Raw genomic sequence first — 22091 nt, 5'->3', positions numbered from 1 at the left:
CTTGTCTCTGGTTGAAGGTCCAGTGTCAAATGGCCTCCTGTCTATATCTGGTGCCATGGGCCCGTATATCATAGGTTGTATGACGTTACAACGCATACTTTTACAATGCAGACCTTTACAAAGCATTTTTTACAACACAACATCCATTACAACGCATTCCTTTACAACGCTGCCATTACAACGAATTTTTAAAAACTACCTTTACAACGCATTCCATTACAATGTATACTACCTTTACAACGCATACCATTACAACGCATAACATTACATTGCATGTATGGTAAGTATTGGATAGTGTAGGGGTAAAATTTACTATTCTAACTCCAAGGGGTTGCAACAGTAAGGTAAGTGTTGGATAGTGTAGGGGTACAAATTACTATTCTAACTCCACAGTAGGGTAAGTGTTGGATGGTAATGGTATGCGTTTTAATGGTATGCGTTGTAATGACTGCATTGTAATGACATGCGTTGTAATGGTATGCGTTGCAGTGGCATGCGTTGTAATAGTTGCGTTGTAATGGCATGCTATGTAATGGATGTTGCGTTGTAAAAGTTTGGTTGTAATGGTAGTGTGTTGTAAAAGTTGCGCTGTAAAGGTTGTTTCCCATATCATTCATAGCCTCTTCTGGTTCATACACTGAATATTGGAAACCTGCATCCACTGCCATCTCATCTAGTGTCTCTGCTTCAATTTAGTAAATAGCTTAAAAAGCTTGAAGTGAAACAAGTACACAGTAAGACACACTACATGTGTGTGATATTTTTGACACATGTTATGTTGTTATCCAAGGCAGTGGTTCTTAACCTTTTAATTTCTGTCGATACTGACTTAATCATTACTGCAATCTGGGGACCCCTACTGAATAATTATTGAAATCTGGGGACCCTTACTGAGTGATTATTGAAATTGGAATCCTGGCCTAAGCAATTTCAATGACTTGAACTGCAAAACACAAAAATACAAAAACAAGCATTCATCAAGCTAATACATAAATCAGGAAATATTTTATTTATTTGGCAACCAAATATAAAAACAATCAAAATGTTAATTTTAATTCGAAGGTTGGAGCTTTTCCGGTATGGCTGCGGAGAACCATGCCTCCGTGTGACCACAGGTGATGCTGCCCGCCCCCGGTAATAGAGTTTTGGTGTACCTGAGCGGGCGCGTCACGGAAAATGAAAGTGCTGCTGGCGGTCTTTCTCTCCCCTTCACGCCCAGCGTTCTGCAGCTGGCGTTCATGGCGGCCTCTTCTCCTTCAATGGGCTGGCATGAAGCTACGTTGCACTAAGGCGACTTTCGCTGAAGACGCCGTGAACAGCAAAGGAGGCTGCTTGGCAGAGGGGGCTCAGAGGACAGAAGCAGGAGGTAGGGGGATTTTTCTCCATGGCGGTTCAAATGCAATTAATCAATTGAAGTTGTGCTCAGGACACTTGAAGCTGCCTGGGAGCAGTCTGAGAGATGTTGTAGTTACTGTGAATCTTTTCACTAGAAAATATATGGCTCTGGATACCAATGGAGGTGTGACCGAGTGCTCGAGAACGAGCTTTAAAAAGGATAGAGTGCCTTATAATAAATCACCCACCAGTGCACATCACGCTGTGTTCAGGAGGAGTGTCGAATACACAGAGGTTCCAGCCGACCCTCCTCTCCCAAGCTCTCAGTAGACTCTTCACAAGAGACACTTTGGTCCATTTAACAAAACATGCTTCCAGGCAACACGTTTACTTGGTACACTCCCGCTAGCACACTGAGTACTGCAATTATACTGCAACGTGCAAGCTGTCCTGGGAGGCCGATATATCTCTTCTGGCATGGCTGAGGCGGTGGGAGGGGGCTGAGCAGCCCTGCTGAAGACGTACTGTGATTCTGGGCAAATCACTTAACCTCCCTGTGCATACCAAAAAAATGTATGCGTCATTGACGTAACTGGTGCTCATGCAAAGCACTCCAGTACCTTCTGGTCGAGTTCGCACTATATAAAACTGCAAAAAAAAAAAACAACAACAAAAACAGTGACAACGTAACACACATTCTCATTCATCACTGTCACATTTTATTGAGGTGAAAGAAAAACAGGCTTTACGAATACACGACCTGCTATTTTTTAATTAATTGTTGTCCGTTCTCGATTAAGCAGCTCGGTTGATTTCACCTTTTCACTAGGGAAAGGTCACTACACGTACACAGTGTTCAATTGACACAGTGACGCTTGGGTACAACTCTGATTAATTTTTACTTATGTGATGATATCAGTTCAGGGGCTTAGCATTCAACAGTGCAGCAGGATTAGTAGCACCGAAGCCCAGAGGTGTTAGCAGCCCATTGCACCCCAATTGTGGCTTTCTTTTACTACCCACCAGAGGGGCAAAAGTGCCCCCGCTCCACTTGCTACTTTGCAGTATTCATTAATTTGCAGCATGCTCAGGCCTGGCACCATTTTACTAGTTGGTAAGAAAAAAGAAAAACCCTTGAGAACCAGCAGAATGGGCTATATTAAAAACAAACACACCGTATCCAACACGTACACACAACCCTTCTCACACAAATGTCCTGTACACATAACCCTCGCCCAAGTGCACGCACATATGCACGCAAAGAGCCTTCCACACATACAAGCACGCTTACACACATTACCTTGCTATATACAAACTCAGGCACACATACACAAGCTCCCTATATAAACACACAAACACAATCTCCCTGTCTACACACACTTGAATTCAAACACACACTCGCAAACTCCCTATACACATCCAAACACACACAACTCCCCAAAGAGACACCTAAGCAACCCACACGCACACAACCTTTCTGTAGACACCTAAGCACACATTAACCACTTGGATGCTAAGGTCCCTGATAATCTTCCATGTCATTTCCATTGAAATCAATGGAAACTCCATGACGAGCTGAGCTCGTCATGAGCGTCGAAGGGGTTAACTCACACACCCCCACATACGCATGTGCACACCCCCACACATACACAAACTATTTCACAAACACCGAAGCCCACACGCGTGTACACACACAATCACTATGAGAGGTTTCAATTTACTTCCGGCTGCACTGGCTCTCTCTTCATTGAGCCCTTCCTTATACAGCAGAACAGCTAGGAGGAACCTGTCTGCTGAAGGGGTTCTCTACTGTAACCTTCCTGCCTCACAGCCCCAGTCACAGCTAATCCAAATGTGAGAATTCCAAACGCCAAAAAGTTTTCACATGTACCATTTAGCATACAATTAGGAATCCAGAAATTTGCCCTAATCTTGGCCTTAGCATTTTTTAAATAATATTTTTAATTTAACATAGAACTTTAAGCAAATTTCAAATTCCATTTGATTTTGTTACAATGGAAAGTCTGAGGAAGAAGCCAGGTAAATAGCTATAAATACTGCAGCAGGTACGGTGTGTAGAAAACTCACTGCTTTCTAATTAGTTGTTGTTTTGCTTCAAAGCCGCAGGGTGTGGGCCCGTTTTCTTTACTTTCACAAAACGATGCCATACCCTAGTCACGCTAATATCCAATTACTGCAAAGGGAAATACAAATAAAATGCACATGTACTGAGAGAGCAGGCTTGCTTTTTGTCACACTGCTCTGAAGCATACACACACTATAGTTGCTGTTCCAATGCATCTTGTTAATGGTATTACAGGTTTAGGCTGCTCAGGCACGGAAAGGGCCTTGTTGCTTGTTGGCAGTGTTTTATTGTCAACTGGACGTCTTGTGTCAGCTCAATTTCTCCTTACCTCCTGCATTCATCTTTTTACTTCAACACCAGAGTGGATTGTGACACCATACATTATTTGTTGGCCTATACAGCTCTATTTGCACAGTAATTGGTTACGTAACATTACAACTCTCGTATCTACGGACGCATTTTGGATTTAGGCATTTTTTCGGCTGCACCAATTGTCACATAATTAAACATTTTCCACATTTGCCAAATGTTCCATCATCTGCTGCATAATCTGCAGATTTGACCAAAAAAAGCCTTGTTTGTAGCTCAAACGGCTCAAATGTTCCCAAAAATGCAGCTTCACATGTTAGTGTGGTGGAAGGCCCTTTGCAAAGCTGGAATATTCATGTGTTACTTATTGCTAAATATGGGTGTTAAATTGGTAAAAATAGTGCATGAACCTCTCTTCTTTCTGTGCCTGTCTTGCCTCTTTCTGCATTTCTCTTCCATCATTCTGTACCTTTCTTCATCTTCCTGTACCTCACTGTCTTCGTTCTGCACTTCACTTGCCTCTTTCTTCATTTCTCTTGCCCCTCTCTGCCCCCCTCTTTTGCCTGTTTCTGCAACTCTCTTGCCTCTTTCTGTAGTTCTCTTGCCTCCTCCTGCATCTCACTTGCCTCTTTCTGCAGTTCTATTGCCTCTTTCTGTACCTCTCTTGCTTCTTTCTGAACCTCACTCTCTTCTTTCTGTACCCCTCTTCCCTCTTTTTGCACCTCTCTTATCCCTCTCTGCACACCTGTTCCCTCTTTCTGCAACTCTTTTGCCTCTTTCTACAGTTCTCTTGACTCCTTCTTCAACCTCACTAGCCACTTTTTGCACCTATGTTCCCTTTCTGCAGCTTTCCTACCTTTTCTGCACCTCTATTGCCTCTTTCTGTACCTTTGTTGCTACTTTCTGTACTTCTCTTGCTCATTCTGCACCTTTCTGTACCTCTGTTGCTTCTTTCTGTACTTCTCTTGCTCATTCTGCACCCTGCACGCCTCTTTCAGCACCTCTGTTGCTTATTTCTGCACTTCTCTTCCTTCTTTCTGCACCCTTCCTGCCTCTTTATGTACTTGTCTTGCCTCTTTGTGTACCTCTCCTACTTATTTCTGTACCTCTCTTGCCTCTTTTTGCACCTCTGTTGGTTCTTTCTGCACTGCTCTTGCTTGTTTATCCACCTATTTTGCAAATTTATAGACCCCTCTTGCCTTGTCCTGCCCCTCTTTTACCTGTTTTTCCACCTCTCTTGCTTCTGTCTGCACCTCTGTTCCCTCTTTCTGTATCTCTTTTGCCTGTTTTTGCAACTGTCTTGTCTCTTTCTGGAGATCTCTTGCCTCCTTCTGCACCTCTGTTGCTTCTTTCTGCACTTCTTTGGCCTCTTTCTGCACCCTTCCATGCCTCTTTTAACAACTCTGTTGCTTCTTTTTGAACTCCTCTTCCTTCTTTCTGTACCCCTCGTGACTCCTTCTGCACCTCTGTTGCCTCTTTCAGCACCTCTGTTGGTTCTTTCTGCACTGCTCTTGCTTCTTTCTAAATCTCCGTTGCTTCTTTCAGCAATTCTCTTGCCTCTTTCTGCACTTCTCTTGCTTGTTTATGCACCCCTTGCCTCTTTCTGAACCCATCTTCCTTCTTTGTACAACTCTCTAGCCTCTTTCTACACTTCTCTTACCTCTTTCTGCACCACTATTGCCTCTTTTTGTACCTCTGTTGCTTATTTCTGCACTTCTCTGGCTTCTTTCTGCACCCTGCGTGTCTCTTTCTGCACCTCTGTTGCTTCTTTCTGCACTTCTCTTCCTTCTTTCTGTACCCCTCATGCCTCTTTCAGCACCTCTGTTGCTTTTTTCTGCACTCCTCTTCCTTCTTTCTGCACCCCTAGTGATGCCTCTTTCAGCAGCTCTGTTGGATCTTTCTGCACTGCTCTTGCTTCTTTCTGCTCCTCACTTGCCTCTTTCTGCACTTCTCTTGCTTCTTTTTATACAGCTGTTGCTTCTTTCAGTAATTCTCTTGCCTCTTTCTGCTGTTCTCTTCCTTCATTTTGCTCCCCTCCTGCCTCTTTCTGTAGCTCTCTTGCCTCTTTGTGTACCTCTCCTACCTCTTTCTTTAACCCTCTTGCCTCTTTGTGCACCTCTGTTGGTACTTTCTGCACTGCTCTTGCTTCTTTCTGCACCTCACTTGCGTCTTTCTGCACTTATCGTGCTTCTTTTTAAACCTCTGTTGCTTCTTTCAGCCATTCTCTTGCCTCTTTCTTTACTTCTCTTCCTTCTTTCTGTACTCCTCTTGCCTCTTTCTGTACCTTTCTTGCCTCTTTGTGCACCCCCCCTACCTTTTTCTGCACCCCTGTTGCCTCTTTTTGCACCTCTGTTGGTTCTTTCTACACTGCTCTTACTTCTTTCTGCACCTCATTTGCCTCTTTCTGCACCACTGTTCCCTGTTTCTGCATCTTTCCTGCCTGTTTATGCACTTCTCTTGCCTCTTTCTGCACCTCTGAATTAGAGGTAGTTTTAATTCTCCTGTCCTATTATGTACTAGGGCCTTACTGGGGAGGTCATGCCAATCACAGGGGTACCTGAACCCATAGTGTACCCTAGTGTTTGTAGGTGTTTTTACTGTATTCAAAGTGTCTTTCAGCATAGCACTGGCTCCGGGCATCCTTAGTCAGAGTCAGGTACCACCAGTAGCAGTCAGTTAAAGATTGGGGGTACAGGATGACTTTGCAACAAGGACTTTTTCTGCACCTCTGTTGGTTCAGCATATCTCTTGTTTCTTCCTGCACTTTTCTTCGTCTTTCTGGACTTCTATTGCCTTTTCTGCATTTCTCTTGCTTCTTTCTGAGCCTTTCTTCCTCTTTCTTTACATGTCTTACCTCTGTAGGCATAGTTAGAAATTATCATTTAAAAAACTTTAGAAAATTACTGAAAAAAACACAGGTTTCAGGGACATTATAGTTAGAAATTAGCATTTAAAAAACCTTTGAAATTCACAGAAAAAAACATAGGTTTCAGGGACATTATAGTTAGAAATTAGCATTTAAAACACCTTTGAAATTCACTGAAAAAACCATAGGTTTCAGAGACGTTATAGTTAGAATTTAGCATTTAAAACACCTTAGAAATTGACTGAAAAAACTACAGGTTTCAGGGACGTTATAGTTAGTTGGACATTTCACTCTTACAAAACCAGAGAAATGTTGCTGTTATATTTAGTTCAGCTAACTATAACTTGCGCCCCCGCAATGCATGTCACATATTACATCATTCATGACATGGTCAGTGACATCACTGATGACATCTCAAATGACATCACTGATGACATCATCCATGTGATAATCTGATGCACCTCCTCATACCCTAATATAACCTTTTATACACCCACTCTAAAATACAGACTACCATTTTTGAAACCATAGACACATCAATACCAGTTAGTACATACCCACTCACTAATTCCTAAGTCTACACACACATCCACTCATATACCAATACAGTCACCCATACATGCAGTCAACCATCAATACGGCATTATCAAATGCACTCACATATCTGTACATACACTCACACACCACCACTCATCCATAGAGTTACTCACACACCTAGTCACTCATGCAAACAACAATCAATCACGCTCCCATTTACCCACCTATACAGTTATACACACACCACCTCACTTATTCAAACATATACCAACACATACTTACACTCTTATACAATAACTAATACAAGCACACACTGATCCATACAGCCCCTCTCACAATCACTCACTCTCACATATAGTCATTTATACACCCCAACACTCACATATACTGCCTTTCACATATGCAGTTACTCACACATGTACCACTGAGACATCTATTTACTCACCACCACACCCATACACATACTCACCCACCCATACAGCCCTTCACAGATGCACTCTTGAACCCATACACCCAGTGAATCATCCACTCACACATCTATGCACAGAGTCACACCCCCCTACCCACCCACACAGACACTCAGGCACCCATACAGAAACTCAGACAACCAATCAATAACCCATATAGATCCTCATTTAGCTACTCACCAACCCATGCAACCGCTTACACACCGACAAATTAAACTGTGTGTATGTCTGTATCAGTCACTAACTCTTGCATTCAGTAAGACACATTTAATCACTCACTTATACAGTCAGTCACGCACCTACTAAATCATCCATCCAGACACTTATATACCCACTCATTCATCAATACACCTTGGCATATACAGAAAACATATTTAAACTTTATAGAAAAACACAGTCACTGGATGATGTCATCAGTGATGTCATTTGAGATGTCATCAGTGATGTCATCAGTGATGTCACTGACCATGTCATAAATGATGTAATATGTGACGTCATCAGCAGTGCATTACGGGGGCGTGAGTTATAGTTAGCTGAACTAACTATAACGGCCAAATTTCTCTGGTTTTGTACGAGTGAAAAGTCCAACTAATTATAATGTCCCTGAAACCTGTGTTTTTTTCAGTGAATTTCTAAGGTGTTTTAAATGCTAATTTCTAACTATAACATCCCTTTTTCAGCGAATATATATATATATATATATATATATCCACCAATTCGGCTCCGTTTCGCAACCCTCTGGCGCTCTTTCCATCGGTGCGGACTCCTAAGCAGAGCCCCGCTTTGGTAATATATCGTCCAACTCCTTTATGAAAAGGAAATAAGTCCGCACTCTCGGAAAAACTTTCCCAGTTTCTTTTATTTTCCAATCATCATACTCCAAAAATACACCAGCACGAAACCAACGCGTTTCACAACAAACAGTTGCTTGATCACGGTCAATTTGCACAGTGTTTTGCTCCTCCTATATTTTGAGGGAACCGCCAAACTTTGTGATTTCACTTCCTGTTAACCACACAGGAAGTGAGATGGGATTTGTAGTTTTAAACACATTTAAGAGATCGTATATAAACATTTGGTGAGAGATTATGCAATCACTGCTTTAGCATGAACAAAAAAAGATTATAACTTTACATTTCTTATACATTTTTGGTGATTTCTGTATATACTGACCCAGTTTTTACATTTGATAACATTTAGAGGTTCAAAACCAATTATAATTTACGATGCAACCAAAATCATGCCCTCTAGTGGGCAACTTTATCATATGTGTTCCTAACGATTGCCAACCATTTGATTTATATTGAAGCCCTCCGGTGGGCATAATCACAAACTGTGATTCATTTGAACACATTTCAACCTCCATATGGGTATTTCCATTATTAGAAAAAACTCATGAATTATGTTATCAACAAACATACATGATCATAAGTATGTTATCTCCAAAAAGAATTGGTAATTTCCCTTTTGCTCATAAGGAAATCTATTAATTTGTTCTCTCAGTCCATAATGGTTCTCGTTGTTGTGTATCTCTTACACTACTAATTCCATACACAAAACAATTTTAGTCTCTACTTGCCAACTCTCCGTTTCTGATAGGGTATCAACTGCAACATAATTTAATCAGTTTTTCACAAATGTACATATAATTCCTCACTCTGATTTAATCCCCAGGGGGTCATTGTTCGGAAATTAAAAATTTGTCTGGATTCTCTGCATCTGAGTTGTTTTTCTTGATCACCACCCCTTTCATGTGGCAATATGCATTCTAGTGCATACGTTTTGAGCAATTTCCAATCACTGTTGTGTACCAATTCCATATGTTTCGCAACTGCATTGCCACGATCTTTATTTGCAGTTGCTCTTATATGTTCCAAAATACGTTGTTTGAATTCTTTTTTGGTGCTCCCAATGTATTTAAGTGGGCATGGGCACTCGATTACATACACAACGTGTGTGCTCTTGCAGTCAATCAGTTGTTTAATTTGCCACATGTTTTTGTTTGGTAGCATTACTTCTTTTGTGTTGGTCGCAATCTGGCAAACCTTACAGTTTTGGCATTTAATGAAACCTTTGATGTTTAACCATTGTATTCCTTTTTTCTTTTTTGTGTGATCTTTATGGTGACTTTGGATCAATCTATCCTTTAGATTTCTTGCTCTCCTGAATGTGACTAATGGGTGTTTGCCCATTATTTTTGCAGTCGTTTGGTCCAGATGTAGCAATTTCCAGTTTTTTCTCAGGATGGTCATGATTTGTTTTGATTCTCTGTTGTAGTTAAGAATAAGTCTAATTTCTCTCTCGGAGTTTGTATCATTCACTCTTTTTGTTTATTTTTTGGATGAAAAGGCTTCCCTTCTTGTCTTTAAATTTGCCCTTTGCCAGCCCTTCATTATGATCTTTTTGTTGTATCCTCTCTGTTTAAATCTATGGGCCATTTCTTTGCTTGTTGTTTCCCATTGTTCCTCCTCAGAACAGATTCTTCTCAGCCTGAGAAATTCTCCGTATGGTATGTTTTCCTTTATTGATGGTTTATGGAAACTATCAAAATTCAACGTAGAGTTCGTTGCAGTTTCTTTTCTGTGGAGTGTGGTCTCAACTCGGTTGTCTCGGATATAGATTTCAGTATCTAAAAAGATAGCTTTATTACTGCTGATGTTATACGTGAACTTGATGTTAGATGTCGAGGAGTTCAAAATCTGGAAATATTTTTCAAATTATTCTGGTGTTCCTTCCCATATGATTAACAGGTCATCAATGTACCTTATCCATTTAGCAATTTTCTCCACATACTGGTCATTTTCAGGGTGCCAGGCTACTTGTTGTTCCCACCACCCCATTGTGAGACAGGCATAGGCAGGACTGAAAGAGAAACCCATGGCACAACCACGTATCTGTTGGTAAATTTCTTCTCCAAATAAGAATATATTTTGTGTCAGGCACATCTCCACCATGTCCATCAGCATTTGATTATGTCGATTGTACTGGATACCACGTTTTTTAAGGAAAAACACCGTTGCATTCAGGCCTATATCATTGTCTATGTTTGTATACAATGATACAACATCCATAGTTACCAAAAAATAATTCGGCTGCCATGACAAATCATCCAGATGTTTCAGTAAATCTGTGGTGTCTTTCAGATATGAACTTAGACTGGTTACAAAAGGCATCAGAAAGAAATCCAAAAAGTTAGCCACAGGTTCCATCAAGGATCCCTTTGATGACACTATTGGTCTCCCTGGTGGTTTTAGTGGGTTCTTATGTAGTTTAGGTAGGAAGTAGATGGTCGCTGTCACCGGATGTTCCGTACTGAGGAATTTCATTTCGTCTAGATCAATTAGATTGTTTTTATTCCAGATTTCCAATTTCTGATCTAGTTTTTCCTTAAATATTTTGGTAGGATTATTTTGCAATTTATTGTAGTATTTTTTATTATCCAACTGAAAATGTGCCTCAGTTACATAATCCGTTGTGTTTAAGATTACGATGTTTCCACCTTTGTCTGCTGTTTTCAACGTGATACTTTTATCATCCATTAGACTTTTCAGGGAGTTCCTTTCCTCTTTGGTTAAATTGTCTTTATAATTGGATCTTTTGATTTGATAAATATCCTTTATAACTGCTTCCTGGAATAGGTCGATTTTGTTACCTTGGGGTAGTTGTGGATAGTATTTGGATGGTGCTTTCATCCCACTTAACCCTGCACCTTTTTGGGGAATCACTCCTGAGGCAGAGATACTATCTTCATCATTATTAGTATCTAGATTTGTCAGTGCTACCAGGGTTGGTAGATCCGCTGATGTTAGTTCTACACCCACTGGGGTGTTTTCCATTCGTGCTTGCTTTTTATTTTTTGCATAGTTAGCCATTGTTGCATTTTCTTCAAAAGTTTTTGCCAATTTTATTTTCCTTATATATTTGTATATGTCAATCCTAGTTTGGGCCATATCCATACATTCAGTCGGGCAAAAGTTTATTCCTTTTTGTAACAGGGATAATTCACTTGTGCTCATCTCTCGGTGAGAAAGGTTAACAACTAGAGATTTCCCTTCCTTTACAACAATCATTTCTGTTTCTTCTGACGCATGGCTCTCGGCTCGGTTCCTACTTTTTCTGAGCCATCCTTTTCTTTGTCCTCTCCTTGTTGTTTTTTTGGGGGTATTCCTGATCTTGGGACCCATCTGCGTCCCCGTCCTCTTCCTCTTGTTGTCTGATTTTGATTGAATTCCCAGGATCGTTGCTGAAGGACAAGTCTCATATCCCCTAAAAAATCCCTACTGGTTTGATTTATGGATTCTACTCCTTCCTCACTTGTTCCAGTTGATGTTAATGATGTTGCGCTTGACGCACTTTGAATGCTTAATCCTTTGTTTTCACGTTTTTTGAAAATGTCATATTTTCTGGCATATGTAAAGATGTATCCTTGTGTGTAGTCTTCCTCATCACGTTGGAATTTCGATTGCTTGAGGTTTCTTACCAACTCCTCATGTTTGCTCACATATTTTTCCAAATCTTCCTTAAGTTTGACTTGTTCCGGATTTAGTACCAAGGTTGCTAATTCTTTTTCCAATTCACCCAGTTCTTCCTTTATTTTAATCAAGGCAATTTCCAAATGTTTAATCAGAATCTTAATTAAGCCTAATGAAGATTCTAAAACGTATTCTCCCCAATCACGTAGTAGTTCATCAGACACATCTTGTTGACTCGGCATTAACGAAATTCTCAAACCTCTGGGAACTCGTTGTACTTCCACATACTTTTTCAGAGTTATTAATTCCCACCATTTATTGATTTCTTTCTTACTTAATTTTTCCCACAACTTAAGTTTGCTTTTTGTATCTGTTTTCTGATTGTCGTCTTTGTTTTTATTTTTAGTGGTTGTAGTTGACCTCTGTTCAAAGAACCGAGAGTCTAGCAGTTCGGTTCTCTCTGCATCTCTTTTGTCCATTATACTATTCACTAGTTGTGTTGGTGGTTTGGAGATCCATTTATTATTTTCGATTGGACAGTTTATAATTATGTACAATTCCCCTTAATTATATTTATTTGAGATTTTTCCTTGCGCATTCGTCGATTGCAATAATAACCTTATTGCAATCGACGAATGCGCAAGGAAAAAGCCCCAAAAGTTACAAATCTCAAATAAATATAAACAAATCTAGATACTAATAATGACGAAGATAGTATCTCTGCCTCAGGAGTGATTCCCCAAAAAGGTGCAGGGTTAAGTGGGATGAAAGCACCATCCAAATACTATCCACAACTACCCCAAGGTAACAAAATCGACCTATTCCAGGAAGCAGTTATAAAGGATATTTATCAAATCAAAAGATCCAATTATAAAGGCAATTTAACCAAAGAGGAAAGGAACTCCCTGAAAAGTCTAATGGATGATAAAAGTATCACGTTGAAAACAGCAGACAAAGGTGGAAACATCGTAATCTTAAACACAACGGATTATGTAACTGAGGCACATTTTCAGTTGGATAATAAAAAATACTACAACAAATTGCAAAAGAATCCTACCAAAATATTTAAGGAAAAACTAGATCAGAAATTGGAAATCTGGAATAAAAACAATCTAATTGATCTAGACGAAATGAAATTCCTCAGTAAGGAACATCCGGTGACAGCGACCATCTACTTCCTACCTAAACTACATAAGAACCCACTAAAACCACCAGGGAGACCAATAGTGTCATCAAAGGGATCCTTGATGGAACCTGTGGCTAACTTTTTGGATTTCTTTCTGATGCCTTTTGTAACCAGTCTAAGTTCATATCTGAAAGACACCACAGATTTACTGAAACATCTGGATGATTTGTCATGGCAGCCGAATTATTTTTTGGTAACTATGGATGTTGTATCATTGTATACAAACATAGACAATGATATAGGCCTGAATGCAACAGCGTTTTTCCTTAAAAAACGTGGTATCCAGTACAATCGACATAATCAAATGCTGATGGACAAGGTGGAGATGTGCCTGACACAAAATATATTCTTATTTGGAGAAGAAATTTACCAACAGATGCGTGGTTGTGCCATGGGTTTCTCTTTCAGTCCTGCCTATGCCTGTCTCACAATGGGGTGGTGGGAACAACAAGTAGCCTGGCACCCTGAAAATGACCAGTATGTGGAGAAAATTGCTAAATGGATAAGGCACATTGATGACCTGTTAATCATATGGGAAGGAACACCAGAAGAATTTGAAAAATATTTCCAGATTTTGAACTCCTCGACATCTAACATCAAGTTCACGTATAACATCAGCAGTAATAAAGCTATCTTTTTAGATACTGAAATCTATATCCGAGACAACCGAGTTGAGACCACACTCCACAGAAAAGAAACTGCAACAAACTCTACGTTGAATTTTGATAGTTTCCATAAACCATCAATAAAGGAAAACATACCATACGGAGAATTTCTCAGGCTGAGAAGAATCTGTTCTGAGGAGGAACAATGGGAAAAAACAAGCAAAGAAATGGCCCATAGATTTAAACAGAGAGGATACAACAAAAAGATCATAATGAAGGGCTGGCAAAGGGCAAATTTAAAGACAAGAAGGGAAGCCTTTTCATCCAAAAAAGAAACAAAAAGAGTGAATGATACAAACTCCGAGAGAGAAATTAGACTTATTCTTAACTACAACAGAGAATCAAAACAAATCATGACCATCCTGAGAAAAAACTGGAAATTGCTACATCTGGACCAAACGACTGCAAAAATAATGGGCAAACACCCATTAGTCACATTCAGGAGAGCAAGAAATCTAAAGGATAGATTGATCCAAAGTCACCATAAAGATCACACAAAAAAGAAAAAAGGAATACAATGGTTAAACACCAAAGGTTTCATTAAATGCCAAAACTGTAAGGTTTGCCAGATTGCGACCAAGACAAAAGAAGTAATGCTACCAAACAAAAAGATGTGGCAAATTAAACAACTGATTGACTGCAAGAGCACACACGTTGTGTATGTAATCGAGTGCCCATGCCCACTTAAATACATTGGGAGCACCAAAAAAGAATTCAAACAACGTATTTTGGAACATATAAGAGCAACTGCAAATAAAGATCGTGGCAATGCAGTTGCGAAACATATGGAATTGGTACACAACATTGATTGGAAATTGCTCAAAACGTATGCACTAGAATGCATATTGCCACATGAAAGGGGTGGTGATCAAGAAAAACAACTCAGATGCAGAGAATCCAGACAAATTTTAAATTTCCGAACAATGACCCCCTGGGGATTAAATCAGAGTGAGGAATTATATGTACATTTGTGAAAAACTGATTAAATTATGTTGCAGTTGATACCCTATCAGAAACGGAGAGTTGGCAAGTAGAGACTAAAATTGTTTTGTGTATGGAATTAGTAGTGTAAGAGATACACAACAACGAGAAACATTATGGACTGAGAGAACAAATTAATAGATTTCCTTATGAGCAAAAGGGAAATTACCAATTCTTTTTGGAGATAACATACTTATGATCATGTATATTTGTTGATAACATAATTCATGAGTTTTTTCTAATAATGGAAATACCCATATGGAGGTTGAAATGTGTTCAAATGAATCACAGTTTGTGATTATGCCCACCGGAGGGCTTCAATATAAATCAAATGGTTGGCAATCGTTAGGAACACATATGATAAAGTTGCCCACTAGAGGGCATGATTTTGGTTGCATCGTAAATTATAATCGGTTTTGAACCTCTAAATGTTATCAAATGTAAAAACTGGGTCAGTATATACAGAAATCACCAAAAATGTATAAGAAATGTAAAGTTATAATCTTTTTTTGTTCATGCTAAAGCAGTGATTGCATAATCTCTCACCAAATGTTTATATACAATCTCTTAAATGTGTTTAAAACTACAAATCCCATCTGTGGTTAACAGGAAGTGAAATCACAAAGTTTGGCGGTTCCCTCAAAATATAGGAGGAGCAAAACACTGTGCAAATTGACCGTGATCAAGCAACTGTTTGTTGTGAAACGCGTTGGTTTCGTGCTGGTGTATTTTTGGAGTATGATGATTGGAAAATAAAAGAAACTGGGAAAGTTTTTCCGAGAGCGCGGACTCATTTCCTTTTCATAAAGGAGTTGGACGATATATATATATATATATATATATATATAAAAATTCACAGGGATTCACCTGTCTTTTGCTCCTCCCACGGGACAGCCTGATTTATCAATGGTGCAGCCCATTTGATGGTGACCAGCCATTGTACTTAAGTATGCCACGCTTCGGTACCATTCCAGAGATGATACGGATTATCTCATGTCAGAGTGGAAAAGAATCATCAGTGCATTTCAACTGGTATTATTCTTGTTCAGGGTAATTTAGAAGTCATTTTTCAATGACATTTAAACTTCCAGCTACATCACATGATCATTTGTGGGCAGTCAATATCTCTCGATGCTTTTTGACAGATGTAGTCTGCTGAATTCATCTTGAGTCTTTACCAAGCAATAATGAAATAGTGCAATTAAAATGAGGTTTGATTCATGCATTCACTGATTATGGGTTCACTGGGTGCCTTTCACATATAAATTCTCATTTTATAAAAACCATATTTTTTTTATTCAATCACAATCCATGACCTGGTGATCCATATGGCCAACTTTCACATGAATTGCCTGTACTTCACACAGTCTATTTAACTCTCATCTTTTCCATTTGTAATGATATTGAGAGCTTCTCCTATTTCTTAATTAAACTCAATTCTGTCAATTCATTCATCTCATTTTCACCCTCTCCTGGGTAATCTCCTGGGTAATCATATTCCCCCCAATATTTGTCAACATCGTTCTGATTGCAAGTGTAATTATTTTTTTCAATCAATGTAGTCTCTGAGAGATGGTCATACTTTATTTTACATGCATTTTACATCATGCCCTCTGGTGGACCACTTCTTTTTTTCATTCTAGTTTTTGTAATCATGTTCTCAAGCACCTATAGTCACCTATTTATTCACCTGAATTTCTCCTTTTTTAAAGATGTTATAATTTACAATAACCCCACTTGCGGTAATCTGATGTGTTTAAACCACATATTTAATAGTAACCATCATCTCATTGTCACTTCACTCTTCCCCAATGTCAAAGTATGTCATACAGGAGCAACTAATGGCAAATGGACTCCTCAACCTGCTTCAGGCCCCTTGCAGTCATTGTCCCCACGTTCAAGATGACCAAGACTCCAATTTATGCAGGACCAGTTCCCTATAGCCACCTCTTTCAATTTTCTCATTCACGTCTATTTCGAAGCAAACTGCTATGTTACTGGATAATTCCTTTCCTGGTTTGTTATTGTCCTGTCATACTCTAGGACTCTCTATTTCAGCTCACAAATCATTCTACCTTTACATGACAGTATCTTGTTGATGACCCTTTTGATTCCATTCATCATTTTCATTTCCTCTGTATAAATGGTAATCTGGAAAACATATAGTGATTGCATTTGAAGAAACTTTTTTCTTTTTTGCAGATTTCTCCTTTCTCCGTGTTTAATTTTTTTTAAATGACTATGCATGATCATGTCCTTGATATTGTTAACTCTCCTGTATGTGATTACTGGGTGTCACCCAAGATGTGATCCAGTGCTAGGTTACTCTTTAACACTTTCTGATTGTTCCTGAGTATTTGTCTAATTTGTGTTGTTAATAACAAAACCACCCTACTCGTTGTTTTTGTCTCTTTTGAAACTCTCTGTCTTTCTTTCTTTGTTACTAAAACATCTTGTCTATTCCATGCGGCAGCAAGTCTGGCTATAACATTTCTGGAGTCTCCTCTATTCAGAAATCTATTTGTTGTTTATTTATTCCATTTCTAGTGTTCTACTGCTGTGGATCAGTTTCTTTTTCATTAAAAATTCCCCATAGGAAATCCAGTTTTTTTTTAGATATTTTTGATTAAAGTTCTTGACATGCAGAATGTTGGTTATTCATGTGAGTTTATGATGTAAATATGTCTGACTTTTCCTAATGAAAATTTTTGTATCCAACATTATTACTCTTACTTAGAGTTCTTTGAACTAACATTTAAAAAAAATCAACTACTTGAAAACCAAAAAAATAAAAATTGAAAAAAGAGATAATTTATCAAATAAAATAAACCTAAACAAGTACAATTATGTATTTCTGAGCATAAATAACACAAATATTAAAATATATATTTACCAAGTTTACAATACAAATACTTATGAAATATTGCCATAAATATATTTAAAATGTAAATGATTCATACACAAATTAATGAATTAAAAAATAATTCATTAATTTAAAACATAAAAAATATGCATATTATAGTGCTTCCCATGCTACTACTCTACAATCCCTGCAACACACCAATATATAGGATGCAATAAAAACATCTAAAAATATGTTATATGACATAAATGCAGATAATACACTAAAAATAATGATTATTAAAACATATTGTTATAAATTGTGTCAACATTTAAAAAATATTTAAAGATTGCAATTTTAAAACCCTTTCCACTCCACTGCCTTACAAAACCAACAACCAGCCAATGAATAAATCCATCAACTTTTAACATAATATAATTCTTTATATATTGCTAAGCTCAAAAAACAAACAGTACTTGAAATAATTGAAACTAAACAATTTATAACTTATAACTTTAAAACCAATAAAACATTACAACAAATCTAAAAATGCATATTATATTCAACAATTACATAAAAAGAAATTAAATGCATCAATATTTTTAATTAAAGAAATATTATTGGTATCCACATATTATGTCCCACCATATTAGTGTCAGCACAATAATTTTCCAACAGCATTTGTGCACCTTGATATGTTTACATTGATATTAAGGTAGATCACCTCTGGCAGGTACTTCCCTCCTAGAGTCAGTGTGATCCAGTTCCTGTCTCAGTGACAGGACTGCTGGCACACATTTATTCCACAGTCTCCTGGGAGAAACCGTACATTCTTGTGTCCTCCTGTTGGGCCTGGCTCAAGTGTTCTGTCCCTGTCTCACAACCTGAAATAAAATGGGTGCTGGAATACCTTACCAAACATAGCCATTAATAAGAGGGCCAATTACTAATCTTCGCTCCCCTTAGGTTTGTATATTCCCTTGGTTCTGTAAGTTGCTGATTCAGATGATCAGAATTAGGTTTTTAGTCACAAGAAATTCACTCACTGACAAGAATATCATTTTTAAGTGCCACGTTGACATTAGTCAGAATATATTTCTTATTCCTACACCACCAGTAAAAGGATTATAAATTATATAAATCTAAGTTTACAGATCATCTTTTTATACCAGATGAACTAAAAGTTACTAAATTAGTTTGGACAGAACTGTCCTGCAAAAGAGAACAAATTAAGGTAATAAACCTTATTACACTATTTTGGATAGGTCCTGCATCTTGGCTGCAGAAAATGTGCAATTAAAAAAATAATTTTTACAAGGTGTAAATGGAAAATGTATGTTCAATCCTCCCTGCACAGTTGATTTATTACACTGATCTATCACGAGTTGGGATGTTTAACAGTTGAGCTAATACAAGGTGGAAGATCTCTTCCACTATTCCTTGTGACAATGCTTGTCATAAATGTAACATTTGCATATGGACATTGCTCTAATTCCTTCTTTCCAGCATCTGAGATCCGGGTGCACTCTTCAGATGAGACAAAAAGACCTCTACTGTTCATCTGGAGTTTGCTTGCTATCTGAATGCAAGGAATTGTTCATGTATTTTTGCAAGGCTATTCTGTTTTGAAAAGAAAGAGACTGGTGCACCTGTAGTTTTTTAATAGAGTTCATTGGCATATGCATTGTTAATAAATTCTCTGATAAGATTATTTAGTGTCGACAAAGACTGGGTTACATAACCAACTGATAACACGACATAAGAGATGAATAAGAGACATTTGTCAATAACAAATCAGCAAGACACATGTTAGTGTAATACACTCATCCTTATTTAGATGTTTTTAATATTCAATCTCCTTGACAAGTGATTTAGTTATTAAACCATTACTTCACAAAATGCAAAAACATTTAATTGCTTATTATTTTATGCATGTCAGGATTTGTTAAGTAAAACATCTCATTCTACATCTCATGGCTATCTACAAAATCAGCTACTTTTCTTTGACAGGCACAACTTTCTAATAGCTGTGATTTAGTATTTGAGTGATGTTAAAGGAATCAAGCCTCTGTAATCCTGAAGCCCATTATCGACAGCCAAGGCACTTACTGCCTTTACAATTGAAACAAATAACTCAAAGAAAACATGACTCATTATAAATGAAGGTATCTCTATGAAATCTGAAATGTACAACTCGATGTACAACTGTTCATGCACACGTTTCTACTTGTTCCAATGCAATTAAGCTGGTTACCTTTCCCTCGCTAAAAGAAGAGTTTTAACAGAAGTGGATTATCAGCATGAATCCAGTGAGATAACAAAACTCACAATTTGAAGTGTGAGGTATACGTTAAGTGAATAAAACATTAACTCTGATAGAGTCACACAAAAATCATTCTTTCTTATCCTTAAGTGGAACCAAGCTCCTAACAATAACAAATGTTTATATAGTATTAATGCTCAAAAATATACTTGGAGTCTTGTGCTCCGAAGTGAATGAAGTAAGGTCTTTTTACCAGTTCCAGAGAAGTTTCTTTTTTTTTGTGCATGCATTTTTTATATTACATTCATATATAAATACAGTTTTTGTACGAGAACTGATCCTAAAATTTAATTTCAAATTATTATTCAGTGAAGAAAGAAATATTAAGCTGAATACATTTCAAATATTCAACACAAAAAATGCTGATCGACAGAATGCTGAACATTGTCAAACATTCACCCCCGTCAAAGATGTGTGTTTAACCCATTGTTTTATTGCTCACCATTCTGTTTCAGTTTGGACCCAGCCATATGCAAATCAGCCATGACCCTGCTCTCCATGGGAACAGTCCAGCCTTAACTGGCAGGCCAGGTCCTCCCTGGACCGGAAAACAAGCATCCTTGAACCATTTCAGGGTATCACCCCTCATCAGCCAGGCTAGCTTGAAACCAGCGGAGTAGCGAGCTAGAGACTCATGTCTGAGCATACCCTTCCCACTTAGGGTGAAAAGGAAACACAAAAAGATGATGGGCGGAATGCTGAACATTGTCAAACATTCACCCTCAGTCACAGATCTGGGTTTAATCCACTGTTACTGTGCTCATCACACCATTCCAGTTTGGAACCAGCCATATGATAATCAGCCTTGACCCTGCTGCCCATGGGAACAGTCCAGTCCATACTGCAAAGACCAGGTCCTCCCTGGACTAGAAAACAAGAATCCTAGGATTGATATTGGGTTATCACCCCTGATGAGACAGGCTAGTTTAAAACTGGTGGCGGAGCAAGAAAGGCACCCACGTCAGGACCTACCCTTTCCACTTAGGGCGAAAATGCGACACAAAAAGATGATGGGTGGAATGCTGAACATTGTCAAACATTCACCCCCAGTTACAGAACTGGGTTTATCCATTGTTATTTTGCTTGCCACACTATTCCAATTTGGACCCAGCAATATGCAAAGCAGCCTTGACACTGCTCCCCATGGGAATACTCAAGCCGAACTGCCAGGCCTGGTCCTCCCTGTACCACAAAACAAGTTTCCTAGGACTGGTTTCAGGGTATCATCCCTCATCAGCCAGGGCAGCTTGAAACTAGTGGCGTAGCATGCAAGGGACCCACATCTGAGCATATCCTTCCCCCTTAGGGCAAAAATGCAGCACAAAAATATGACTGATGGACTGCTGAACATTGTCAAACATTCACAGATCCTGGCTTAATCCATTGTTATTTTGCTCGACATGCTATTCCACTTTGGACTCAGGCAAATGCAGAGCAGCCTTGACACTGCTCCCCAAGGAACAGTCCAGCCCGAACTGCCAGGCCAGGTCCTCCCTGGACCAAAAAACAAACATCCTAGGAACGGTTTGGGGCGTATCACCCCTCATCAACAAGTCAAGCATGAAAGCATTCCCTTCGTACTGCTTCACACCGAATTTCTGTCTGATGCTCAAGGTGTGGGTGACTAATTTCTTCATGAAGGTAAGAAGAACTGGCCAGAGCACTATCAGACTTTTGATGCAGTAATGGTCCAGGCCTTAAGGATGTCTATGTCATACAGAGAACAGTGAAACGAATGTTTCAGAGAGGCATTGAAAGCTTGAGACAGTCTCAGAGCTGACAAACATGTTCCCCAATGCTTGCCTCCGGTTTGTCTCAATCCTGAAAACAGACTTTACCTGTCTGTAAGAGGGATTGAAAATTGCCACAGTCTTTTGTGGGCCACCAGTACGCTGTGTGTATCAGTGTTTTGCTGCTGTGGCGTTACCATAATGTCAATAGCCAAAAATGTTTAGGCAGACAGTATAATTATGAGCATCAAAGGGTATAAAGAATGCTAAGTAGTGGAAAAATAAATAAAAG

This window comes from Lissotriton helveticus, chromosome 9 (assembly GCF_964261635.1).
Source record: "Lissotriton helveticus chromosome 9, aLisHel1.1, whole genome shotgun sequence".
Taxonomy (NCBI): Eukaryota; Metazoa; Chordata; class Amphibia; order Caudata; family Salamandridae; genus Lissotriton; species Lissotriton helveticus.
The sequence above is the reverse complement of the archived record's forward strand: the minus strand, read 5'-3'. Positions refer to the sequence as shown.